This window comes from Schistocerca americana, chromosome 8 (genome assembly GCF_021461395.2).
Source record: "Schistocerca americana isolate TAMUIC-IGC-003095 chromosome 8, iqSchAmer2.1, whole genome shotgun sequence".
NCBI classification, from domain to species: domain Eukaryota; kingdom Metazoa; phylum Arthropoda; class Insecta; order Orthoptera; family Acrididae; genus Schistocerca; species Schistocerca americana.
In genome coordinates this window covers 296212862-296234708 of record NC_060126.1, presented here as the reverse complement: position 1 = coordinate 296234708, position 21847 = coordinate 296212862, and positions in this window count along the sequence as shown.

Below are 21847 nucleotides of genomic sequence, written 5' to 3'. Positions count from 1 at the left end.
AAAAGAGCATCAAATGTACCATACTCTTTCCATATCCTTTCAACTACCTCTTTTCTCTCTGTGTTTCACAGCCGAATTCCCCTTACATTTTTAATGTTGGCACATCTGTGTAAATTTCACGACAGACAGTTTTGTCATTTCTGTGTGCTGAGTTACTCCTTATGATGACCATTTCCTTCCCAGTTTCTTCATATTTTTTCCTGCAGCCATTTGACATTGGCTTACCCACACTTCCTATTCATTTTATTTCTAAGAGACTTACATGCCATAGTCCGTTTTTTGGGAACACTTTTGTATTCCCTTCTTTCATATGTCAGTTGATCTATTTCTTCTGTTCTTCACAGTTATCTTCTTTGTAGCTATATTTGTATGTCCAACTTCTGTGATTGTCATTTTGTAGATTTCCATTCCTCTTCAACTTAACTGCATATTGTGGTATTCGCTGTCACAGTATGTACAGCCTTAGAGAACATAAAATATACTTTCTCTCTGCACAGTACTTCAGTATCTCACTTCTTTCCACACTGATACTTTTGGACAATTGTGATCTAGGTTTATAACTGCTCCAGGGCCTGCATTACAATCCAGTATCCGATTCTAGAATCTCTGACTCATCATGAGATAGTCCACTTTGTGTTTCAGGGCTTTTTCTAAGTATACCACCTCCTTTTGTGAATTCTGAAGAGTGTATGTGCTATTACTAAATGAAACTGATTGCGGAACTTAATTAGCCTTTCTTCCCTCTCAGTGTTAATCACCAAGTCCAGGTTTTCCCATAAATATGTCTTCTGTTCTTTCCCATACTACAGTCTTACAATCACCCATGAATATTAGATTTACATCTCCTTTTCCATGCTGAATTACACATTCGATATCCTCATACACTTTTCCTATGAATTTATGGTACATTATTTCCCTTCTATTTTTTTAGACTATTTATGATGCCTGAGGATAGCACCTTGGGACAAATATTGCATCTAATGGCTATATTGAAGTGAAACAATATGTTTTTATTTTTGTTGATTCTTATATGTGACAGAGCAGTTTAGAAACTATATTGTACTGATCGATACCATTGCTCTCAGTTCTTTACGGGCAAGTGATCATACAGATTGCAGTTGACAAGATAATTATAATGTCAATACCAAAAATCTCTATCTAGTTGAGAATATAAAATATAAATTATTATGAAATGAGGCACATGAAGCCTACAGAACTCGGTTAATTGATAGGAATGTCTGAAATACTGCATTCTGTTCTAATTACCATAACATGAAGCCGTGTAGTCCAATGTCACTCATTTTCATCCATTAGCCAAAACACCCGAAACAGAGTTTGGAATGAACTGTGAACTGCTATTATTTGTCTGTATAACAAATGTATTTAGTGAAAGTCACTAATTCTCAAAGCAGTTAAGGCAGTTTGCAGAATTATGCAAAGCAAAACATAACAGATCATCAAAAGATACTTTCTATGCAAAAGACAGAAATACTGATAGTAAAATGATAATGATAATAATAATAATAATAATAATAATAATAATAAATATTCAGCAATAATATAAATATGGCTTTTAGAACGGACAAATGTAAGAAAAATAGCATAGTCTAGGGAAAACACACTAAACAAGAAGATTACATATTGGATAACCACAGCGACTGCATAGAAGCGATGGAAAAAACAGATACCTATAAATATCTAGGATACAAACAAAAAATAGGAATAAATAATACAAATATTAAAGAAGAAATAAAAGAAAAATATAGACAAAGCCTACCAAAAATACTGAAAACAGAATTGACTGCAAGAATCAAGACAAAGGCTATAAATGGAGTAACACAGACCTAGAAGCACTCAATACACTTACACGATCACAATGCCACAAATACAGAATACATCACATACATTCAGCAACAGAAAGATTCAAATTAAGCAGAAAGGAAGGAGGAAGGTGATTTATCGACATAAAAAACCTACATTATGGACAGGTAGACAATTTAAGAAAATTCTTTCTAGAACGAGCAGAAACTAGCAAAATACACAAAGCAATCACTCATATAAATACATCGGCTACACCACTGTGGCCGGCCCGGGTGGCCGAGCGGTTCTAGGCGCTACAGTCTGGTACCGCGTGACCGCTACGGTCGCAGGTTCGGATCCTGCCTCGGGCATGGATGTGTGTGATGTCCTTAGGTTAGTTAGGTTTAAGTAGTTCTAAGTTCTAGGGGACTGATGACTTCAGTAGTTAAGTCCCATAGTGCTCAGAGCCATTTGAACCATTTTGAACACCATTGCAATTTCATAACCACTTCTACAACCCTTTAGACCACATAACATCAACAGATACAAAGAAAGTAAATTGGAAAAAGAAAGCACCACATGGCAAGCACCAGTATCATCTAATACAGCCACACATCGATCAAGATGCATCCAACACATGGCTAAGAAAAGGCAATATATACAGTGAGACGGAAGGATTCATGATTGCAATACAGGATCAAACAATAAACACTAGATATTACAGCAAGCATATTATTAAAGATCCCAATACCACAACAGATAAATGCAGACTTTGCAAACAACAAATAGAAACAGTAGATCACATCACAAGCGGATGTACATACTAGCAAATACAGAATACCCCAGAAGACATGATAATGTAGCAAAAATAATACATCAACAGCTTGTCTTACAATATAAACCTATAAAACAACACGTTCCCACATACAAGTATGCACCACAGAATGTACTGGAGAATGATGAATACAAATTATACTGGAACAGAACCATTATAACAGATAAAACAACACCACATAACAAACCTGACATCATACTCACCAATAAAAAGAAGAAATTAACACAACTAATCGAAATATCCATACCCAATACAACAAATATACAAAAGAAAACAGGAGAAATAATTGAAAAATACATCCAACTGGCTGAGGAAGTCAAGGACATGTGGCATGAGGATAAAGTTGACATTATACCAATTATACTATCAACTACAGGAGTCATACCACACAATATCCACCACTACATCAACGCAATACAGCTACATCCAAACTTATATATACAACTACAGAAATCTGTAATTATTGATAAATGTTCAATTACCCAAAAGTTCCTAAATGCAATGTAACATATACCGTACAGTTAAAAGGAAGTCACGGTTGATAAAGGTCCGCGTCACTTTCCACTTTTGACCAGACGTAATGTCTGAGAAAAGAAATAATAATAATAATAACATATATTCAAATACATATTGAAAACATGGTAAGAAAGTTGTACTTAATTTCATCTTCATGTAATGAAGAAAATTATGAAATTCATTGTTGGTTCTGCATATTTGATGTAAACTTGAGTGATAACATTGTTTTTTGACTAAATTGTATTTCTGAAATTGATAAGAGTAGCTGAAACAATTTTGTATATGCATGTAATAATTTTTAATTGTAAAATCTGAAAATTGTACTGTTTAACAATTTGGCAATTGCTCAAAACCTATGTAAGAGTGGGAGTAGTGTTGTTCAACAGTGGTTTTGTCATGCACCACCTCTGAAAAATACAATGAAAACTATAAAGGCATTAAGATATATGAAGATCATAGTAATCCAAACAATCTGTCTGCATTAATTTAAGATCTTTGTTGGTTACTGTTGATAATAACGAATGAAGACTCTTCTCCCTTTGCATCTTGTGTTTCTATGTATTGTCTTAAAATAGAAATAAAAGACAATCCCAAGAATTTTCTGAGTGCTGGAAATCTGGTGAAGTAAAGAGTCGTAATTTGTAAGTGTAAGATGACTGTACTTTTTCATAGAAGAAGATCTGTGTATCATGTGTCGACGTATGCCTTCATCAGCAGAAAATATAGCACTAAACAGTTTGGTGAAATTAAAAGACACTGCAAGTTGTCCAGAATGGGATCTGGAAACAAATGTTATGTTCAGAGCAAAAGGCCTCAGTGGGTATGATACTGGCAGTACCAAGAACCCTGGAGATTGAGAAAAGTCTAAAACAGAACAAAAAGGTGCACTTACAAAATACTATATTTTGAGAACAAAAGATATCAATCCTAAAATCCACAAAATCTGGATTTGATGTCCAATATTGGTAAAGTGCAAATCCTAGAATTCAAACTAAACCATCCGGGGCAGAATAATGATGAAATTGCACCAGTCACAAGAATAACAATGAAACTACCTGTTGTTGTTGTTGTGGTCTTCAGTCCTAAGACTGGTTTGATGCAGCTCTCCATGCTACTCTATCCTGTGCAAGCTTTTTCATCTCCCAGTACCTACTGCAACCTACATCCTTCTGAATCTGCTTAGCGTATTCATCTCTTGGTCTCCCTCTATGATTTTTACCCTCCACGCTGCCCTCCAATACTAAATTGGTGATCCCTTGATGCCTCAGAACATGTCCTACCAACCGATCCCTTTTTCTGGTCAAGTTGTGCCACAAACTTCTCTTCTCCCCAATCCTATTCAATACTTCCTCATTATTTATGTGATCTACCCATCTAATCTTCAGCATTCTTCTGTAGCACCACATTTCGAAAGCTTCTATTCTCTTCTTGTCCAAACTATTTATCATCCATGTTTCACTTCCATACATGGCTACACTCCATACGAATACTTTCAGAAATGACTTCCTGACACTTAAATCAATATTGGATGTTAACAAATTTCTCTTCTTCAGAAACGCTTTACTTGCCATTGCCAGCCTACATTTTATATCCTCTCTACTTCGACCATCATCAGTTATTTTGCTCCCCAAATAGCAAAACTCCTTTACTACTTTAAGTGCCTCATTTCCTAATCTAATTCCCTCAGCATCACCCGACTTAATTAGACTACATTCCATTATCCTTGTTTTGCTTTTGTTGATGTTCATCTTATATCCTCCTTTCAAGACACTGTCCATTCCATTCAACTGCTCTTCCAAGTCCTTTGCTGTCTCTGACAGAATTACAATGTCATCGGCGAACCTCAAAGTTTTTATTTCTTCTCCATGGATTTTAATTCCTGCTCCGGGCTTTCTTTTGTTTCCTTTATTGCTTGCTCAATATACAGATTGAAAAACATCGGGGAGAGGCTACAACCCTGTCTCACTCCCTTCCCAACCACTGCTTCCCTTTCATGTCCCTCGACTCTTATAACCGCCATCTGGTTTCTGTACAAATTGTAAATAGCCTTTCGCTCCCTGTATTTTACCCCTGCCACCTTCAGAATTTGAAAGAGAGATTTCCAGTCAACATTGTCAAAAGCTTTCTCTAAGTCTACAAATTCTAGAAACGTAGGTTTGCCTTTCCTTAATCTTTCTTCTAAGATAAGTCGTAAGGTCAGTATTGCCTCACGTGTTCCAGTGTTTCTACGGAATCCAAACTGATCTTCCCCGAGATTGGCTTCCACTTGTTTTTCCATTCGTCTGTAAAGAATTCGTGTTAGTATTTTGCAGCTAGACTTATTAAACTGATAGTTCGGTAATTTTCACATCTGTCAACACCTGCTTTCTTTGGGATTGGAATTATTATATTCTTCTTGAAGTCTGAGGGTATTTCGCCTGTTTCATACATCTTGCTCACCAGATGGTAGAGTTTTGTCAGGACTGGCTCTCCCACGGCCGTCAGTAGTTCCAATGGAATATTGTCTACTCCGGGGGCCTTGTTTCGACTAAGGTCTTTCAGTACTCTGTCAAACTCTTCACGCAGTATCATATCTCCCATTTCATCTTCATCTACATCATCTTCCATTTCCATAATATTGTCCTCAAGTACATCGCCCTTGTATAGACACTCCATATACTCCTTCCACCTTTCTGCTTTCCCTTCTTTGCTTAGAACTGGGTTTCCATCTGAGCTCTTGATATTCATACAAGTGGTTCTCTTATCTCCAAAGGTCTCTTTAATTTTCCTGTAGGCGGTATCTATCTTACCCCTAGTGAGATAGGCCTCTACATCCTTACATTTGTCCTCTAGCCATCCCTGCTTAGCCAATTTGCACTTCCTGTCGATCTTATTTTTGAGACGTTTGTATTCCTTTTTGCCTGCTTCATTTACTGCAGTTTTATATTTTCTCCTTTCATCAATTAAATTCAATATGTCTTCTGTTACCCAAGGATTTCTACTAGCCCTTGTGTTTTTACCTACTTGATCCTCTGCTGCCTTCACTACTTCATCCCTCAAAGCTACCCATTCTTCTTCTACTGTATTTATTTCCCCCATTCCTGTCAATTGCTCCCTTATGCTCTCCCTGAATCTCTGTACAACCTCTGGTTCTTTTAGTTTATCCAAGTCCCATCCTCTTAAATTCCCACCTTTTTGCAGTTTCTTCAGTTTTAATCTACAGGTCATAACCAATAGATTGTGGTCAGAGTCCACATCTGCCCCTGGAAATGTCTTACAATTTAAAACCTGGTTCCTAAATCTCTGTCTTACCATTATATAATCTATCTGATACCTTTTAGTATCTCCAGGGTTCTTCCATGTATACAACCTTCTTTCATGATTCTTAAACCAAGTGTTAGTTATGATTATGTTGTGCTCTGTGCAAAATTCTACCAGGCGGCTTCCTCTTTCATTTCTTAGCCCCAATCCATATTCACATACTATGTTTCCTTCTCTCCCTTTTCCTACACTCGAATTCCAGTCACCCATGACTATTAAATTTTCATCTCCCTTCACTACCTGAATAATTTCTTTTATTTCATCATACATTTCTTCAATTTCTTCGTGATCTGCAGAGCTAGTTGGCATATAAACTTGTACAACTGTAGCAGGTGTGGGCTTCGTATCTATCTTGGCCACAATAATGTGTTCACTATGCTGTTTGTAGTAGCTTACCCGTATTCCTATTTTCCTATTCATTATTAAACCTACTCCTGCATTACCACTATTTGATTTTGTGTTTATAACCCTGTAGTCACCTGACCAGAAGTCTTGTTCCTCCTGCCACCGAACTTCACTAATTCCCACTATATCTAACTTTAACCTATCATTTCCCTTTTTAAATTTTCTAACCTACCTGCCCGATTAAGGGATCTGACGTTCCACACTCCGATCCGTAGAACGCCAGTTTTCTTTCTCCTGATAACGACATCCTCTTGAGTAGTCCCCACCCGGAGATCCGAATGGGGGACTATTTTACCTCCGGAATATTTTACCCAAGAGGACGCCATCATCATGTAATCATACAGTAAAGCTGCATGCCCTCGGGAAAAATTACGGCTTTAGTTTCCCCTTGCTTTCAGCCGTTCGCAGTACCAGCACAGCAAGGCCGTTTTGGTTATTGTTACAAGGCCAGGTCGGTCAATCATCCAGACTGTTGCCCTTGCAACTACTGAAAAGGCTGCTGCCCCTCTTCAGGAACCACACGTTTGTCTCTCAACAGATACCCCTCCGTTGTGGTTGCACCTACGGTACGGCTATCTGTATTGCTGAGGCACGCAAGCCCCCCCACCAACGGCAAGGTCCATGGTTCATGAAACTACCTAATAAATATAAAAATTTTGGATGTGCATGGGACTGTACTACTAAGGAGGACATCATAAAACCTGAAATCAAGACTTCAGTCTAAAGAACACAAAATGAAGAAAAATAAAGACGAATATGTGTTGCATTCACAGAGATAGGTTATAAGATGAAAGATCAGAATAAGAAAAATGAGATGTTGGTGAAGTGTTTTGGATGTGGAGGTTCAGCTCACTATGTAAGTGAGGATAAAAAGAAACTTAGTGATAAGAAGAACAAAACACAGTGCTCTACATGTGGTTAATGTTATCTGGGTGAGTGTTTGGCAATAAAAGAACTGTCTCCTTATCAATACTGCAAAAACAGAAATCACCCAAGTGAAAAATGGTATTGCAAATAGGAGCATGAGAAGACGAAGAAAGCATCAAAGACAGAAGACTTTTTTCAGAAGAATTAGTGACAGGAGAGCAAGAGAAGAAGACTGATAAAGTAGATACCAAGTTTGTTGTAGACAGTGGAATTAATCAGTACATGTCACATGAAATGAAAATTATGTCAAATGTGAAGAAGTGATGCAAACATACTTAAATTAGGATTTCAGATGGAGATTTCATGTGTTCTAATTTAGTTAGTGAAGTTGAAGCACAGCAGTGACAAATGTGTCCCATCAATTGTCAAGAATTTACTGTCAGTAAATACCATTATTAAAAGAGAGGGAGTGGCAATATTTCTGGGGAAGAAACAATGAAAATTGTGAAAAATGGTGATGCTATTTTTTCGGATTTAAATTAAAGTCTTACCTGAAGAAAATACCAGAACTGCATAATAGTGAGGACATAAATGTGTGGAGAGGACATACCTTCATGGGAAACACGTATCATGGCAAAGCAAGTAAGAAAAATAATTTAGCACACTGCAGTACAGAGCAATGAGACTTATCTCAATGAAGAATATTTTAAATGTATCTTGATGGTTACACACTTTTCTTGAAAGTGTGTTTTTTACACACACAAGATGAAACAGAAGATCATTTCAAGGAATTTGTAAGTGAAAGTGAAGCTCTTTCAATCTGAAGACAGAAAAAAATAAGATTTGACATAGTAGGAGAGCACGAAAGTGCTGACTCCAAGGAATGGCGTAAAGTGAAAGGTATAGTGATTGCCTGCTCTATTAAAGAATCTCCTCAAATCAATGGCTAGGCAGAAATAATAAATCTTACTATAATGAAAAAAGTAAGTTTCATGTTGTTTAATTAAAAATGGGTAAAAGTCTAGAATAGGAGCAGTGGCGTACTTACATGTTTCATGAAGGAACGTTGTCAGTGCTTGCTGTCAGGTATGTTGGGAACAAAAGAAAGTGTGTCATGCAGCTGTGGCGTCGATAGGTCATTCTGACCATGATTAACACCACCTTTGGACTCTTATTTGTTCTGCCAAGCCTCCATGTCACTTTTTAGTTCTGCTCTGTATCTCAAGCTGTGTACACATTTATGACTAACTATGAAATATATCTCTATATGGAATTTAATGGGGATAGTTATTGCATTCTACTGATAATCATATCCCATTCACATAGGTAATGAGAAAACAGCAGGCAGATGGCATACACTCAGAAGAACGTATGAGACATTGAAGCAAATGAAAATTACAAATTTAATTACTCCTTGTTTGAGCCACAGCTATTCAAACTCTGCAAATGGAACAGCATCACAACCCCTGATGTATTCGAAAAAACAGAGAAATATATCTCTGCTCTGTGTTGCTACACAGTCGGTACCCATGATCGATGTTCTTTAATTAAATCAAGGGAGGAGGTAGATGGATCAAAGTGTTTAATTAACTCATGGGAGAAGGTAGGTGGATCAATGTTTTCTTCGTTAAATGATGGAGATGGTAGGTGGATCAATGTTTGTTAATATAGCAAATGTGCAACTGTGTAATTAATAAACATGATCTATGTACCTCCTTCCAAGATCTAATTAAAAAACATTGACCTACTTACTCAGTGTGCTCACTCTGATTGATTGCATAGTCATTGCACCATATACATATTGTCTCTGCAATATATCCACGAGATATGCACCAATGGACAATGTTGCTGTTCAGAACTAAATTACCTTATACCACTTGATGCTATAATCACAAAATATTTATTTAAAAATTTGCTAACACACTTAAAAACAGCAAATGAGACAATGCTTTCAATTTTAGCATTAGAAGTACATTGCCTCTCATTGGTTATGTTAAAGAATCATTATAATGTCTACGTGAAGTGGTGGCACGTTGCCAATCTATGAGTGGTAGGTAAGTACCACTGAGAGTGTCCTGACCTAGACTTCAGCCAATAAAATGTAGGGTTAACTGTTTTGACTCTGCTTATCTCGTGAACAGAAGTTCTACTACAGCTGTTGATGTGGCTTCAGATCAAATGTGATATGGTAAAAAATTGAATTTGTCAAGACTGGATATTTTTAGATCTGGGTGTTCGCAAAACGACTTGGTACTAAAAAAATAATAAAATAAAATAAAAAAATCTGAGTGTGAAAGGTGAAAGAGGTGTCCTTGTAAGATGTACAGACAATGGTTATATCACAATGAATTTCCTTGACCTATCTAAAGCTTTTGTTTGTGTATGCCATGGTATCATATTAGAAAAGCTTCATTGATTTGATATAAGGGGGAAAGCAATAGACATCATTAAATCATGTTTGGAAGATAAAAAGCAGTGTGTAGCAATAAATCAAAAAGTGGAAAATAATATTATAAGTGCCTTTGTGAATTTTGAAATTGTGAAATATGAAGTTCCTCAAGGATCTGTCCTTGGTCCACTACTTTTCATTCTGTATGTCAATGATACGATCAAAACAGTATCTGACAGTATGGTCATGTATACAGATGACGCTTCATTTTTTGTTACAGGTTCTACAACAGTTGACTTGCAAGAGAAGTCTTCGAAAAGTGGAAACAATTACAGGGAAAACAATCTCTGTATAAACGGAAACAAAACAACATGTATGCAGACTCATGCAAACAAAACACACTTTGGACAAAATAATTGTCAGTTTTGGAGATCTAGAACTAAAGGAGACAGACAGTTATAAATTTCTAGGTGTAACAGTTTATAGATATATGACTTCGGAGACTCACATAAAGAACATTTGCAGCAAAATAGTTTCAAGCATATTCCTGATGAGAGAAACTTCAAAATCAGTAAATAGACACACTCTACAAAGATGTATTATGGCCTATGCCATTTGTACCGCTCATATGGCATTCTCTTTTGGGAAAATTCTGCAAATGTGCACACACAAAGGGTATTAAGATTAGAAAAGGGAGTTGTATGATGCATAGCAAAAGTATCACCTAGAGAATCCAGCGGAAACAAATTCAGGGAGCTAAAGATTTGAAGAGTAGCATCAGTGTATATTTATGACACAATTATGTACTTATAAACTTACTGCATTGCATTTCTAAATGGAGAATGTGATGAACATAATACAAGAAGAAAAAATGAATATCATGTAGAAGGAAGTAGACTAAAATTAACAGACAAAGAATGTGTAAATGATGGACACATACTGTACAACAGTTCACTGCAGTGTATAAAGATGATTAAAGTATGTCTCTTTTTTTTAAAAAAAAATTAGAAAGCCATCATTAAGGAATAACTTGAAGTAAAAAATTAGATAGCATGCCAGTAACATTGCAAAGGGAGTCTGTAACAAATTTAAAACTATATAGATTTGCTTCCAATAAGTGAGATGTATGAAATAATATTTTGTGTCAAAATGTTGATGCTGCAGTCCTTTACTTTTTTGTTTTCCAGGCATTGCTGTGCAAACACCAAGAAATTACAGAAAAAGGAACTGTATTATCATTGGTGCCCTTTATAATGTATTCTAAATGACGATTTTGTGAAAATTCTGTAACACACACACACACACTATATATGATCAAATGTATTTGGACACCTGGCTAAAAATGACTTACAAGTTTGTGGCGCTCTCCATCTGCAACACAGGAATTCAATATGGTGCTGGCCTACCGTTAGCCTTGATGACAGCTTCCACTCTACCAGACATACATTCAATCAGGTCCTGGAAGGTTTCTTGGGGAATGGCAGCCCATTCTTCATGGAGTGGTGCACTGAGGAGAGGTACCGATGTCAGTCGGTGAGGCCTGGCATGAAGTCAGGGTTCCAAAACATCCCAAAGGTGCCCTACAGGATTCAGGTCGGGACTCTATGCAGGATAGTCCATTACAGGGATGTTATTGTTGTGTAACCACTCCACCACAACCCATGCGTTATGAACAGCTGCTCAATCATGTTGGAAGATGGAATCGCCATCCCCGAATTGCTCTTCAACAGTGGGAAGCAAGAAGTTGCTTAAAACATTAATGTGGGACTGTGCTGTGATAGTGCCATGGAAAGCAACAAAGGGTGCAAGCCCCCTCCATGAAAAACGTGACCACACCATACCACCACAGCCTCCAAATTTTACTGTTGGCACTACACAGTCTGGCTGATGTTATTCACTGGACATTTGCTGTACCCACACTCTGTCATCAGTCCACCACATTGTGTATCATGATTAGCACCCCACACAACATTTTTCCACTGTTTAGTCGTCCAATGTTTATGTGCCTTACACCAAGCAAGATGTCATTATGCACTTACTGGCGTGATGTATGGTTTATGAGCAGCTGCTCGACCATGAAATCCAAGTTTTCTCACCTCCCGCCTAACTGTCGCAGTACTTGCAGTGGATCCTGATGCAGCTTGATGGTCTGGATAGATGTCTGCCTATTACACATTACAATCTTCCACAACTGTTGGTGGTCTCTGTCAGTCAACAGTCCAGGTTGGCCTGTACGCTTTTGTGCTATACATGTCCCTTCAAATTTCCATTTCACTATCACATCTGAAACAGTTGACCTAGGGATGTTTAGGAATGTGGAAATCTCGCATGCAGATGTATGATACAAGTGACACACAATCACCTGACAGTGTTTGAAGTCCATCAGTTCAGCGGAGTGCCCCATTCATGATGTCTGACTAATGAGGCCGCTGATATGGAGTACCTGGCAGTAGGTGGCACACAATGCATATAATACGAAAAACATATTTTTTTCCGAGCGTCTGAGTACCTATTACACATTACAGTCCTCCACAACTGTCAGTAGTCTCTGTCAGGCAACAGTCCAGGTCGGCCTGTATGCTTTAGCATATGAAACATAAATACATTTGGTAAAGAGATAAGATGTTTAAGTAATGCTCACATACAAGGAGTGCATTGAAGGTGAAGACAAGGAAAAGTGGGTGAAGGCTATAAATGAAGAGAAACAATCATTAAAGAAAAATGAAACACTGACTCTGGTGGATACAGAAATTGCTCGTGGAAAAGAAATAATTATAGGAATATAGATTTTCAAGGAAGTACAAAGGTAGGCTAGTTACAAGAGGATTCACCAAGATCAAATAAAAATTGATTTTTAAAGATATTTTTGATCCTGCTGTGCAAACTAATTACCTGAGATTCCTATTTGCACTTGCTGCCACAAGGAGATTTAACTGCGACATTTAATGTTAAAACAGCCTTTATTAATGGTTTTCTAAAAGAAAATATTATAATAGAAGTTCCAGAGGGATGCAAGGCACTTGGAAAAATTTGCCTGCTCAAAAAGGAATTGTTTGGTTTGAAACAAGCTCCTTTGCAACTGAATAAGAAATAAAGAGTTTCTTGTGAATGAAAACTCATCCAACTGAAATATGATCACTGTGTTTAGGAATCAGACACTAGGAAGAAAATGCATCTTGCTGCACTTGTTGACAATGTGATTCTATCTGGAGAAGACATTTGTCAAATGGAAAATATACTGCAAAAACTGAAATGAAATTTCGACATTACAGTCATTGAAGAACAAATAATGTGTCTCAGACTTCAGATTAAATGAATGAAAGAAGGAATTTATATTCACCAAGAAATAATGCTGAAGAACAGAAAAGATACAGAATTGAAAAATCAAACACTGTAACAACTCCAATTTCACGACAAGGAGGAACTAAAGAAATCAATGCAGCAAAGCCAACCTTTCCATATAGTGAAGAGATAGGCAGTTTCTTGTATTTAGCACATGAAACTAAATGGGACTTGGTATATGCAGTGAACTATGAAAGCAGATCAATGAGTTATCCAGATCACTAGGACATCTAAAATCTGAAGAGAGCGTTAAGATATCTAAATTCAACTTCAGGGATTGGAATATTCTACTCAAAAGAAAATGAGAACAAGAAATAGTGGCTTATTGTGATGCAGATTCTGCAGGTGACAGGAAAGATCGAAAAAGTAGTGGAGGTTACATATTTTTGTACAATAAAGCTCCAGTCACTTGGTGCTGCAAGAAACAGTGTGTTGTTGCACTATCTGCTACTGATTCAGAATAAACATGCAGTTCAATGTCGTGAAGAAATAAAAGTTTCAAAAGTTCCATGGAAGAATTGCTGAATAAAAAGATGAAAATCACACTTTGTGTGGACAACTAAAGCCATGATCAAACCTGGTCAAATGTCAGGAAAAATTAAACACATTGATGTGGTGTATCATATCACCATGATGGACTAAATCATGGCTGGTTCAACTTACAATACTGTCAAACTCAGGACCAACATCCTGACACTTTAACTAAACCTCTCCAAACTATTACTTTTAAAAGAGTGAAAGGAAAGTTGATGTTTAATTGAATGCAAACTCTGTTTTCTTTTTAGTCTTGTGGTTTTCTGTGCTCTCTTAAAATAGAAATAAAAGACAGTAACCAGAATTTTCTGAGTTGTCTTAACAATTACTTAATTTACATAGTGCCATGAATGACTGATGATCATAAACTGGTTCTTGGAAAATATTCCACAACAACCAGAAAACAAGATAAGTACCATACACAAGTTACACAACCCATCTGAACTGATCACATTTCTTAGAGTTTAAAATTTCAGCACGTTTATATCATTTTCACTGCCAAGAATGAAAATTCATTTACTTGAGAATAAGAAAAAAGTTGTATCACACATAATAAGGAACAAACATTATTTGGCATTCTGGTCTGAGCAGCCAGAATTTGCTGTCATCTGCGTTGTGAGGTGCGCTTACTTATGTGAATAAACGTGTGTCTTTTTTTCTGATGAAGGCTGTTGCCAGAAACAGATGTGTAAGTGCCTTTTAATTGTGCCTGTCTGCAACTTAGTGAGACTTGCAGGATTGGAGGTCCGCAGCTTCCATTTTATTTATGGAAGGGTATGAGGTCAGCACATCACTCTCCCCTTTTTCCTCTGGCTGTATTGCCAACTTTCTGATCTTGAAGCCACTACATTTCAGTTTAGTACCTCCTCAAATGACATTATAAGGCTGAATACACCCTGTACTAATCCTCCTTACAAGGAAAAATCCTTTACAATGCCAGAAATAAAACCCAGATCCTACTGTAGCAGTTGGAGGATGGCTGATTCAGTACCATCGTGTTATACTGGTGTCATGAGGCCACGAATCTCAATATTCTAATTTTTCATTTGCCCTAGAATACAACAGGCTAGTGGTACAAGGGAGGGGATGTAAGGGATCTTTTAATAGATTATATGTCTTTCTGATAAGCACGTTACAAATTGCCAACAAGCTTGTGGGCGCCATTGTTTAGTTGGTTTATGTTTACTTATTGCAACAGAACCAGGTAAGGTCACTGTCCAGCAGCCATACTCATATCTATCATACTATTATTGGCAGTAGCATCTTTGGTTGACAAGTCATTCACTTTCCTAGCTCTCATAAGGATATGTGTTTGAGAAATAATAAATAATTAAGGCAATATTATATCATAAATAAGTAAATTAATACCTATTGTAAGCTATGAATTATATGCTTCATATTTATTTGCGTATTTTTCAGAAAAAGAAAAGTGCAAATTTTGGACTAGGTTTTGTGTACATTATCATGTACTATAAGTTACCTGATTATTTCGATATAGTACAGCTTGTGTTATTAGTGTGTTCTTACACACTATCCATTTGAGTCACTACTAAGTAGACAAAGTGAGAAGTAAAGAAATAAGTGAAAAGTTCATCTAGTGTAGGCTCAGTTCTTTGTTTACTTTTGTTTCATCATGTAAACAATACAGATTTAATGGTTTCTGTTTCTATGGAGTTCTGTGTGGTGTCGCAGCCAGACACCACACTTGCTAGGTGGTAGCCTTTAAATCGGCCGCGGTCCGTTAGTATATGTCGGACCCGCGTGTCGCCACTATCAGTGATTGCAGACCGAGCGCTGCCACACGGCAGGACTAGAGAGACTTCCTAGCACTCACCCCAGTTGTACAACTGACTTTGCTAGCAATAGTTCACTGACAAAATACGCTCTCAATTGCTGAGACGATAGTTAGCATAGCCTTCAGCTACGTCATTTGCTACGACCTAGCATGGCGCCATGTTCAGCTACTATTGATATTGTAAATAATGTACAGTCGAGAACGACATTCACCATTTATGGATTAAAGTTAAGTATTCCACCAGCTACGTCCACTTTTTGCTAAAGTCTAATTTCCTTGACCTGTTCCAGACCTCACGCCAGCCTGCGTGAGCTAAAACGTGTGCCTTTCAGCTTCCTCTCATACCGGTGTTGGCTCTCCTGCCAATCCACAACATTCTAAATATTAATTGAGTGGTTTAGGATATTATCCTTATTTAATTTAGACTAAAGCCAAAATTTGTTTGCCATGAGTGAGAAGTGTATGACTTGCCATAGGACTGTTAGTTCTGGGTTGTGGAGTGAGAGTTCTTTCTTCTGGATGCCTGTAGCAGCAAGGGAACAGGGGAAATAAACAAGGCTCCATTGGTTGTGTAGGATCTGCTGTAGAGATAGGAAGATAGTGGAACAGAAGGAGAAGATTGCTGCCATTCAGGCAGAACTAGGTAAGGCAAAACAAGATCCGCACAGGAAAAGGGATTTCCCAGACAGTTGTCAATGTGGAAAACAGGTTTTATCTGTTGTCACCATTGGAAACTGATGAGCCACAGGTAGATGTAGGAGTAGACAGAACACAGCAAACTTTTAAGAAGTGTTCGAGAAGTAAAACGTTAGAAAAAGTTGTGAAGAAGAAGAAAGTTTTGTTGTTACGTAGTTCACATGGCAGAGAAGTTGGCCAACTGTTGCCGGATGACCTAGGGTCAGGCTACAAGGTCACAATTTTTTTTAAACTATTGCAAGTCTGGGTCATGCAATAGAAGATGTAGGTTTCCTTTGCAAAGACTTCACAAAGGACTATGGTAATAGTGGATTGCAGGCAACAGAATAGATAGGGATCCTAATTATTTAATTGAAGGTGACCTGATAAAGTTAGTTTCAGTAACAAGACATACTGGTGGTGGGCTTGTATCTGTTCTGAGGTGCCTTGACTGCCCTCATTTAAACTCTTCTGTTAGGGAAGTTATTTAGAGGTGGAACAGTTGCTGGGATCAGATGTGAGACCTCATATGAGAGTGGCTCCTGTTGACCCTATCAGCACATGGGACTATAATAGGTACGGCCTTCGCCTCAACAGGAAAGGGAAAACTGTCTGGGCTAATAGCAAATAACATAAGGGGGCATTATCACAAGTGATTAAGTGCCATTGGTTACAAGTGACAGAACAGCAATTTTTTATGGTAGGGAGGTCAGAAACAAAAGATGTTCAGAGATAGGCTAAAAATGACATTCACATTGATAAAACAGGCAGCCAGAAAGCAAATTTTATGCACACAATTCATGCAGACAGCCTCTGTTTTAAACTGGAGATATTCAAAAACTGACAGAAAAATATTGTTCGTCCAATTGTGATTCAGCCAATGCACAAAATCAGTTAGCTTTATTGCATCAGAATATCTGAGGACTAAGGAATAAGCTTAACAAGTTGCTTATTTGTATTGGAGAATTAGAGTTGAGCAAACTAGTTGATATAATCTTCCTTTCTGAACATCATGTGGCCACTGGTGTACATATTTGAATATTGCATGATTCAAGTCAGCTTTTTACTTCTGTAGAGAAAATATGGAGAAAGGAGGAGTTGTCACATTTGTCAGTAACTGTTTTGATTTCAAGAATATTGATATTAATAATTTTTCCTCAGAGCAACACTTAGAAGCTTGTGCAACAGACATAGTATTTCATAACACGTCCTTTTTAGTAGTAAATATATACAGAAACAGGAAACTTTAACCTCTTCATAAAAAATCTGGAAGCTCTGTTGTTCCATACCACAGTAAAAAACAAGGGAATAGTATGTAAATGCTCTGTGAATGCCATTGATAATATCATTGCAGACAAATCTAGGAAAAAAGACATGCTACAAAACCAATAGTTAATGGGCTGTCTCATAATGACATGCAGCAGCTTGTATTAAATGTTGCAACTTGTCAGGATAAAAGAAATCTATAATAAATCAGTCAGAAATTGAGAAGTTTAGAAGATTACTCAAATACATGAACTGGATAGATGTTTACAGTAATTCTGACTCAAACAAAAATACAAAGCATTCATTAATAAACTTACTTCATCTTTTGAAAACTGTTTTGCCCTAAGGTAACTCAGATCAGACAGAAGTCTAAAAATAAACCATGGAATACACAAGAAATGAAGGTATCATGTGGGACAAAAAGGAGACTGTATCTACTATCTAGGAGCAGCTCTGACGTTAGCACTGTAATACATTACAAAGAATAGAGCAAATTATTGAAGCAAGACATCTAAGCAGCTTTATTATGAGGAAAAGATAATTACAACACGCAACAAAATAAAAACAATGGGATGTAGTGAAGAGACAGACAGGTAGGGCCAGAAATGATTAGAAACAGATAGTTCTAAAAACAACTGAGGCATTGGTAACAAGCGTATATGGTGTTGCAAGCCTCTTAAACCAGTATTTCGTATATTTTACTGACGGCTTTGGGTTATCAGGTTCGGTAAACAGTGCAATGGAGTATCTGAGACCAGTCTTTACAAATAACTTCAGTAAAATGGAAATGGCACTCACATCTCCCATAGAAGTAGCATCCATCATAAAATCCTTAAAATCTAAGTATTCTAGTGATTATGGTAATATACCAATGAAGTTAGTCAAAGAATGCTCATGTGAGTTCAGTTCTATCTTAAGTTAATTGTGTAATCAGTCTCTTGTCAGTAGAATATTTGCAGACTGGCTAAAATATACTGAAGTTAAGCCTCTTTACAAGAAGGGGGATAAAGAGATACCATCAAACTATTAACCAATTTCACTTTTGCTGGATTTTTCAAAAATATTTGAAAAGTTGTGTTCAAGCATTTTCTTAAGCATCTGGCTGCTAATAATACATTGCCCAAGTCGCATTTTGGGTTTCTTAAGGGTCTGATACAGATAAAGCTACTTACACATATTGTGAGAATGTCCTTAATTCATTAGATAACAAATTAGAGACTATTACATTTTCTGTCACCTGTCAAAAGCCTTTGACTGTATGTGTCCACCACCACCTAGAGAGAAGGCCGTGGCGTACTCTTGTGACATCACGCAAAACAGGCCAGGGTTGATGTGGCACTGTGAGGGAAGAATTGAGACACACGGCCTACAATCTTTGTCAAACAGTTTTACAGAATCTGTTCCATATAAAATAATTGATTTCTGAAACACTTGTAGCTTTATATGCCAGCTCCATGCTGAAGTGCCCATCATTTTAATAATGGTCATAACTGTTGTGGTATTTCACATATAGGTATCAGATTCAAGAATGTTGCAAACAAAAGTAGGGGTTGCTATGAATTTGTGTTTGGTACATATTATACCTTCCTTTGCTGAGTATTAAATACAGCTGAGATTTTGAAATTTCTTTAAAACTCGGGATCAATATTTGCTTCCAATCTCGAAAAAATTGAGCGTCTGCATGAAGTTTGCTTCTGATCGCCTGCACACAGAAATGAAATATTCATAACGCCTCTAATATCTCATAAACCATTTGAGATATCAAAACAAGATTTTGGCAAGGGATACCACACAAAGAGGAGAGAGTGTTCCTTATGGTTAAAATGTGGAACTTTAATTTAATTTATAAATTTACAATTTTTTTAACCAGTAATGCAATTGCTTAAGACTTATTAAAAGCCAGGGAAAATGTATGAGTGCAGGATGTAAATAATATTGTGATATACATTGTAAAACAGGGTACATTTGTGAAAAATATGCCATGAAAAACTACAGTCTATCTGGTTCAGACGACTATTATTTGCACTCACTTGAAAAATTCTCCACAAATACTGTGTATAATATAAAATTCCTCTCCCATCAGTATCCTAAATAAAATATTGTTTCATTTTGGAAGTTTACATTTGCAAGTTTAGTATAAGTTAGTACATAAAAGTTAGCATCTAAGCCTACGGATATAAAAATTTTATTGCTCAAAAGTTTGCTAATTGTTGGGTTTAATTCCTTCTTAATACACTGCCTGTTTGTGTGTTAGCTGTTTATAGAGCTCCCTCAGGAAAGCTGGGTACATTCAGCAAGCAAACAATCACTTTTAACTCATCTGTTCTCAGAAACAAAAACAACCATGCTGTGTTATTGTAATGTAAATTTTCTTTCCTGTAAAAATGCTACAGATTGTGAGCTTGTAATGAGCCAAGTACAGCTGACTTTCTCACAAGAGTTGCAAAGAGCTTTACAAGCCTGATTGTCAATACTCTGCACAAAAAAGAATTAGAAACATATGTGTAATTGAAATTTTAGATGTCTTCCTGACCATGATGGTCAGCTGTTCAAAATGCATGCTGTAAGCACTGCTAACAATGGTATTTTCATCAATAGGACCTATATATATGACAACAGTGAAAATCTGCAAACCTTCAGCAGACGTTTGCAGCAGCTACAATGGGACAATGTAACAAGCTAAAAAAAGTCAATAATAAATTTAACCTGTTTCTATATTAATTTGTTGCATTATTTGAAGCCGTATTCCACAAGAGAATTTCAAGAAGTGTCAACCTAAATGAGTGCAAGAGACAGTGACTCACTAAGGGAATCAAGCTATACAGTAAAACAGAAGGAATGCTGTATATGATATGAAGAATTCTACTAAACTGCAGGACAAGGGGCACTATGATTCATACTGTCAAATCCTAAAGAACTGACCAAAAATTAGCAGTGAAATTGACAGTTCATATAATAAAAAGAATTTGGGCGATTGTACGAGGGCAGTTCAATAAGTAATGCAACACATTTTTTTTCTCGGCCAATTTTGGTTGAAAAAACCGGAAATTTCTTGTGGAATATTTTCAAACATTCCCGCTTCGTCTCGTATAGTTTCATTGACTTCCGACAGGTGGCAGCGCTGTACGGAGCTGTTAAAATGGCATCTGTAATGGATGTGCGTTGCAAACAACGGGCAGTGATCGAGTTTCTTTTGGCGGAAAACCAGGGCATCTCAGATATTCATAGGCGCTTGCAGAATGTCTACGGTGATCTGGCAGTGGACAAAAGCACGGTGAGTCGTTGGGCAAAGCGTGTGTCGTCATCGCCACAAGGTCAAGCGAGACTGTCTGATATCCCGTGTGCGGGCCGGCCGTGCACAGCTGTGACTCCTGCAATGGCGGAGCGTGCGAACACACTCGTTCGAGATGATCGACGGATCACCATCAAACAACTCAGTGCTCAACTTGACATCTCTGTTGGTAGTGCTGTCACAATTGTTCACCAGTTGGGATATTCAAAGGTTTGTTCCTGCTGGGTCCCTCGTTGTCTAACCGAATACCATAAAGAGCAAAGGAGAACCATCTGTGCGGAATTGCTTGCTCGTCATGTGGCTGAGGGTGACAATTTCTTGTCAAAGATTGTTTCAGGCGATGAAACACAGGTTCATCACTTTGAACCTGAAACAAAACGGCAATCAATGGAGTGGCGCCACACCCACTCCCCTACCAAGAAAAAGTTTAAAGCCATACCCTCAGCCGGTAAAGTCATGGTTACAGTCTTCTGGGACGCTGAAGGGGTTATTCTGTTCGATGTCCTTCCCCATGGTCAAACGATCAACTCTGAAGTGTATTGTGCTACTCTTCAGAAATTGAAAAAACAACTTCAGTGTGTTCGTAGGCACAAAAAACTGAACGAACTTCTCCTTCTTCATGACAACGCAAGACCTCACACAAGTCTTCGCACCCGAGAGGAGCTCACAAAACTTCAGTGGACTGTTCTTCCTCATGCACCCTACAGCCCCGATCTTGCACCGTCGGATTTCCATATGTTTGGCCCAATGAAGGACGCAATCCGAGGGAGGCACTACGCGGATGATGAAGAAGTTATTGATGCAGTACGACGTTGGTGCCGACATCGACCA